Genomic DNA, 6,504 nt, shown 5'->3' on the forward strand with positions numbered 1-6,504 from the left:
GATTAAAATGTACTTGAATTAAAAGGTTTGAACTCATCACTACAATTTGTCATTAAATGACTCATCTACCATTGATCAAGGCCTGCAATTTTATTATACTTTTCCCTAAGACAAAAAAGAGATGGATAATTTGTCACTGCTGAGTACTGCACTTAAAATGTTTAATTTTTTTTAGTAGCTATATACATATGTGGTTCTTTGCATTTATTTTTTGTCTCATTCTCTCCAAAAAGCATGTACTCCTCTTCAAGCCTCTTGTTCTAATAGAAATCTTGACCTGCCACAATGAATTAAGCAACATTTTACCTTCTCACAAAGCAAAAAAGTATTAATGTGTCTCCTTAGACCACATGCACTTCTGGAAGTTGAATGCTAATAAAGGCTTGAACTTGTTAATCTTACTTCAGCAAAACTTCTTTTCAACCTACCTAGCTGCATTTACAGCCAAGCTGGTTCAAGGCAGCTGCAAGTGAAGCTCTGTGTCAAGTCAGGAGACAAATCTGCTGACTGTGGTGCAGGCTGTGCCTCTGTGAGCTCTCAGGGCTGATTGCTAACCCAACCCTGGAGACTGTGCATCAAAGCAATGCAAAGTCCTCTGCGGATCATGAAAGGTGGGAGTCAGGGAAGAGCAGGTCTCAGGTTGCACCACCACCAAGATTAACCTTCTAGATATCTGGCAGGGGTGGAACAAATCCTCTTTGCTCTGTGCCTTCCCAGGGAAACATTCATTTCTTGTGCAATGTTTTTCTGCACCTGTGTGTTAGTCTGGAAGACCTTCCACACAGAGTGGAGAAGCAACAGCTCTGGAAAGAAGGTGCTGTGTGAGGATTTTGCTTGCATGATGTGGGTGTCCCCAGCAATAAGCTGCAGTGACTCTAAGAGAACAGTGATGCCACCTTGCAAAGGCAAAGGCTGGGAAAACCATGGAATTCTCAGGGAAATCTGCATATGTGGTGGATACTGGTGAAAGTTTGGCTTGTCAGCTCCTAAACCAAACCAATATATGCTGCATGTCAGTGGACTGCCCATGCTTAGACCTGATGCGTTCCTAGATCTCTGTATGAGAGACTTTTTCAGTCACATTGTATTTTCTTGCCCAAGGATTGTAAGGTTTAGTCTCCTCTGAGGACTTCTGCAAGGATATAAAGTATAAAGAGGATACATCTCTCCCATGCCCTGGTTTTCTTTAGGAAACCTGGGGCAGCAGGGATGTTTGCACAAGGCACTCAGGGCCACCAGAGCACTGGCCCCATTTGCTCTGGGACTGATTCCTTGGGTGTCCCTGCTTCACCAGTAGCACAGCTGTCATCAGCAGGGTGTGAGGCATTGCTGCCTGTGCCCAGACTCACTGCCACCCTCTGTCCAGCCACACAGCACAGCCAAGGCACTGTGCATTCAGCACAGCCCATCTGCGTGTCACGTAATCTAAATTTACCCATGGCTATTTAACCATCCTCCCCAGGACTCTCCTTTCTGCACTGCTGACCAGTTTGCCCACAGCTCTTGAAAGCACACACATTCTTTATTCTTTGTGAAAATAAACAACCTTTTGAACTTTGATATATTAATCCTGAATGAAAAAAGAAGATACAGGAGCAAGCCACCTGAAGAAATGTAAGCCACAGCCTGTCACAGAGATCAGTGAGTGTTTAGGTGACTGTATTCCTCCTTGGATTTGGCCATTTGCCTGACAGCACTCACCATCAGACTTAGATTTTCACCAACTGTTTCCTGCAAGTCACAGTGAAAGCAAACTCCCACAGACTTCCACAGGGTTCTGCCAGCGTAAGGCCATCTTTTTTCAGAGCAATCCTCCAGCAATTATGAGAAGAGAGGCTGGGGATATTCTTCCTTGAATAATTAAATAATTGCCAGTTCTTGGTGGTGTTATTAAACCCCCGTGACTCAGATATGACTGTGAAAAGTTTAAGGACATGATTTATTTTACCGTCAGAAGAGATGATTTGTGTGCTTGGGATTTTCTCTTTGCAGGGTCAGAACAATTCAAACTCTTTATGTTCATCACTTGCCTCTAGCTAGGTTCACTTTTTGCTCTCCACAGGAGTGGAAAGTTTTAAATTAACACATAATACACGGAATTTGAGAAGGAAATCATGCTACTTGTTCTTTATTTTCAGAATCTTGTAGCTGAACTACAGTGAAGTTTTGACCTTTTATTTAGGATAGTTCTGTAAACAAATGGGTGGGTACATGCATGATCTTTGCAAACAGATGCTTTAATATATTTTGGGCCTCAATCTGACATTTTGGGTTTCTGACTATCTTGCCAAAAACTCAATTACCTCAGTCAGCACTCATCTGAAAATACAGAGCCTGAGACCTGGTCCTTAAGGGCTGTCTTTGTCTGGTGAGCATGCAATTTATTTTTTTAAACTGACACCAATTCTCCCATATCAAATAATGCATTATGTCTCAGAAGACGTACTGGGTCAACAGTTTGGACTGATGAGAGATGAAAATAGTAACATGTTCTAACTAAAATAATTCTGGTCTGGAAAAGTTTGGTATGGAGGAGAAAACAACCAACCAAACCCCAGCCATACCTAGAAGTGCTATTATACCTGAGCTCCAACAGCTTAACTCCCTTCCCCAGCCTGCAACAGAAAAAATTATGATGCTTCTCTGTCCCACTGGCAGAAGCAAAAGGTGATTCTGGCTGATTTTCAGTATTCAACATTTGAACAATATTTGCACCTTTCCCAATTCAAATGCCAGAGAAGTGGCAATACCATTAAGCCTTATGAATCAGGAGCCAGTGAGATTTCAAGGAGTATGGGACGAGTGTTTCCTTCTCTTCCTCCTCTAGTTTCATGCCATTTCTCTGTCTTTTTAAAATCAAGCTGTCTTGCCCTTTACTGAGCTGCTCCCCTTCCTGGTGCTCCTCAATCACCCTCTGTGACAACTTGCTGCACCACCTCGTGTGTTAATTTGCCCAATAGTGGTTAACCCAGAAGTGCCATTTCTGGGCCAGCTCCACTTGGTACCACCAACACCACTTCCCAGCCTGAACAACAACTGCCACTCTGTACACACTCAGTGCCAGACATTCCAGAGCAGCTGGAACTCACAGAACTGGCAGAGGTGCTGAAGTCCCCACTGTAGCCTGCACAGATACCTGTGCAACACCAGACAACACTGGTGAAGAGGCCTTGCAAACACCATATTCCTTCACCCCCTTCCCAAAGCCACCCACCTACCAGTGAAGGTCTGTGTCCCCAGTTCTCTCCCCCTCTCACCCTTCATCTGCTCTGTGTGCCCTCAAGGAGACCTCAGCTGCTACTGGTCTCTTTGTGTTGGGCCAGTGCTTGTGTACCTCCCCACCTTCCACTCCATGAGAATCACCAGGGCAGTCCCCAGACCCAAGCAGGACTCGGGACCTTGCCCCTAACCTCACATTCAGTCTCTTCTCCTCCTTTGGAAGGACTGAGAGATACGTACACATAAAACTATGGCAAGGGTATCAGCTGCAAGACTTTCTCCTGTCATTTCGTGTGTGAGTATGATCTTCCAACCTTCCTGCCACAAAACTGAAATTAGTCCGTTGCATGCTGTTAGAGAGTAACTGGGATTGATTCCTGCAATTGCTCCATATCAGAGGTGGGTAAGTGAATGTTTACCAGATACTGGTACTTTGGAGTTTGCTCAATATTATTAGATAGATCGGCATAATAAAGCACTTAGGAACCCTTTGATGTAAAGGCTGCACAGGTATTTCAGATCTAAAATGTCCATGGTAGCAGAACATTTGCTTATATGCACACTTCCAGATTACCATGCACAGTACATGTTCTTCCTGGAGTTCCCTTCAGCTCTGCTAAGTCAGGCATTTTAGAGTTCAGTGTTAGCTGGCTTTGCACTACACATTGCCACAATCTATTTATCAAGAAAAAAAGCCTATTCATTTTTTGCCTAAATAAAATATGTGAATTTGAGAAAAGCAGCATTTCTAACAACACCGTGTACAGTACAAATCTTCAAGGATTTTTAACGTACTTGCTTCAAAGTGATCATAGCTGTTCTCAGAGAGGAACTTCCCTATAGACTATGCCATTACACATCACCAGGTATTTTACCTTTGAACCAGGTTGGACCTGCTGTTACTGGAAATAAGTAATTGTACTAACTGGATGGTTAGTTCCCAGAATAGTCACTTTATAACTAGGGAGAGTACTTAGACTGCAGCCTTTCAAATATCTGAATATATTATAACTTAATTACTTGGCAGCATTCAGGGGACAAAACCCCCCTCCCTGAGTGCCACCTTAGTGAGTTCTTATTAGCAATGCTAATATTTGGGCTTCTGGACAAAAGATGATTACAGGTTAAATGATATTGGGATAGCATCCTGTGGTTGATTAAAATCCAAACAAACTGCTAATGCCATAAATAATGCATCTCTTTACAGGCCTAAATCCACTTCTAAGACAAGAAGAGAAAAATTTCTGATAAGTCTTCTCATTTTATGTACTACTGTGTACAAGCAACACATATGGTTTCTGTTGGGCATTTTTCCAAAGAAAAAAGAAAGCAAAAGAGGCAAAAAAAGTGAAATACATCTTCCTTTAAACCCAGGCATTATTATTAAAGGTTTTAGGGATTTGTTTTGAATTGTAGTGCTAGTCTGGTAAACTTCTATGTAAAGTTACTACTAAATCAACAGAAATGCTGCCATGGAACTGGTTCTTAGTTCAGTGAAACACAATAAGGCTTGTTGCTCTACCATCCCTTCTGCCCAAGCCTGGATATATTCTGCACCATGAAGGCAATATCATGGACTTCTGTCCTTGGGCATCTTCTCTATGGTATTTGCCTTCTAAATTAACCACACTATCTGAGGCCCAGCAAATCCTATGGGAAAATGCATTGAGGAGGCAGGATTTGACTTGCAGAGCTTTTAAGAAGGTTTTTGTGGAAGGCTTAATGCAGGTCAATGAAGGGTTTTAGGGAACTGCATAATTGTCTAATTTTTTTAAGATGCTTTTCATGTTCTAGAAATTTCATTGATGGAGTCCAGTATGTCTATGCTCCCAAAACGATATGTCAGGGATCAATTTGATATGATGATACTTTTGGGGCAAGGTGACAGACAAAGGAGAGGCAGTACTGGATAATACAGGAGAAAGAGAAGACATGGAGTGCCGGGGAGTGTTGCTGAGTCTGCCCTTTCTTTCACAACCCAAATCACATCTTCATCCTCAGCCTGCACTGACACAGACAGGCAGGTTTTAAACTGGTCAACAAAGCTACAGGAAAAGCTACAGAAACCACAACTACCCAAGGCCTCCTTGTCAGCACCAGAGCAAGCATTGGGAGGATGGAATTACGCTACTGTGTACCCTGCTGCCTCATCCAAAAGTGCTCCAGGTCCAGCTTTACAGGCCAGCATTTTCTCCTTGGGAATAGCCCCACCTTTGTGTTGTGAAGTCCTCTTTATGTCTCTGTCATCCAGTTTCTTATTCATAAACCTTGTCTGCTATCACTGCCATGAAGAAGAATGCTTGAAACAGCTAACATACCTTGGATGAGAGAAAACCTGGCACCCAGCTGACCTGAAGTGTGACTGAGTTCAGTCCTTTTGTCCTTACTGCCTTTCAAGTGGTCATTTTATGATATGCTGTCCCACTGTTCTCCCTACAAAAGAGAAAGCAGAGTGACATTTCCTACCCTTCCACTCGCCAAACTGACAGCAGATCACCCCTGTGGTGACTTCTTTTTCCCTTGTAAGCAGACAGGTACTTTACACAGAGTATCTGCTCTGGACAAGTGCCACAGTGGTTGGGGGAAACATCTGAAACCCTAGATACCATTCGGAGCTTCAGAGGGCACCCATATCTCCTCACAACAAAAATAGGCCAGAAATACAGTAAGAATAGACCTCTCTCTTGGGGTTTTGGTACATCAGCTCCTCTTTGAGGCCAGAGATGCCTGAAAATTTGAGAGACAAGGTTGAAGGAAATTTTCGTGCTCATAGGAGAGGAGACATAAAAAGGAGAAGGAGACAAGTGAAAAAAAAAAGTATGAAAGGGAAAGGGGAAGGAGAAAAAGGAAGGGACCTTGATGTTTTAAAGAAGTATTTGAGTTTGTGTTTATTTTAAAATTATTTTGGTCATGCCCAAGGACTACTAAGTCTCAGTGATCAGAACAAGCACTTCCCAAGGCTCTAGCTCTCCTCCTCCCCCTCCTCACTGCCCTGCATCACATGCCATCCCCTACAGAAGAGTACAAAGGTGTTGTACAAACTATGAAATCAGAATGGTAGGGCTTTGTACTCCCTATGTCTTTATGCTGCAGAAAAAGATTACACACAGCACAGGGAAATGAAACATAAGTCTCCTATAGCCTCAACACAGGAGATAGATCCCTGCTGGGGGATGTGATACTGCCATTGGCAGAAAGTGTCAGCACCCAGCGAAACTGGTGGGAGTTTAGGGCATGAAAAATAAAAGAAATGTAGGACTGGCACTAGAATATTCATTTAGAGCC

This window comes from Pseudopodoces humilis, chromosome 2 (genome assembly GCF_049639895.1).
Source record: "Pseudopodoces humilis isolate 2021_Gansu_Grassland_sample_001 chromosome 2, ASM4963989v1, whole genome shotgun sequence".
Classification (NCBI taxonomy): Eukaryota; Metazoa; Chordata; class Aves; order Passeriformes; family Paridae; genus Pseudopodoces; species Pseudopodoces humilis.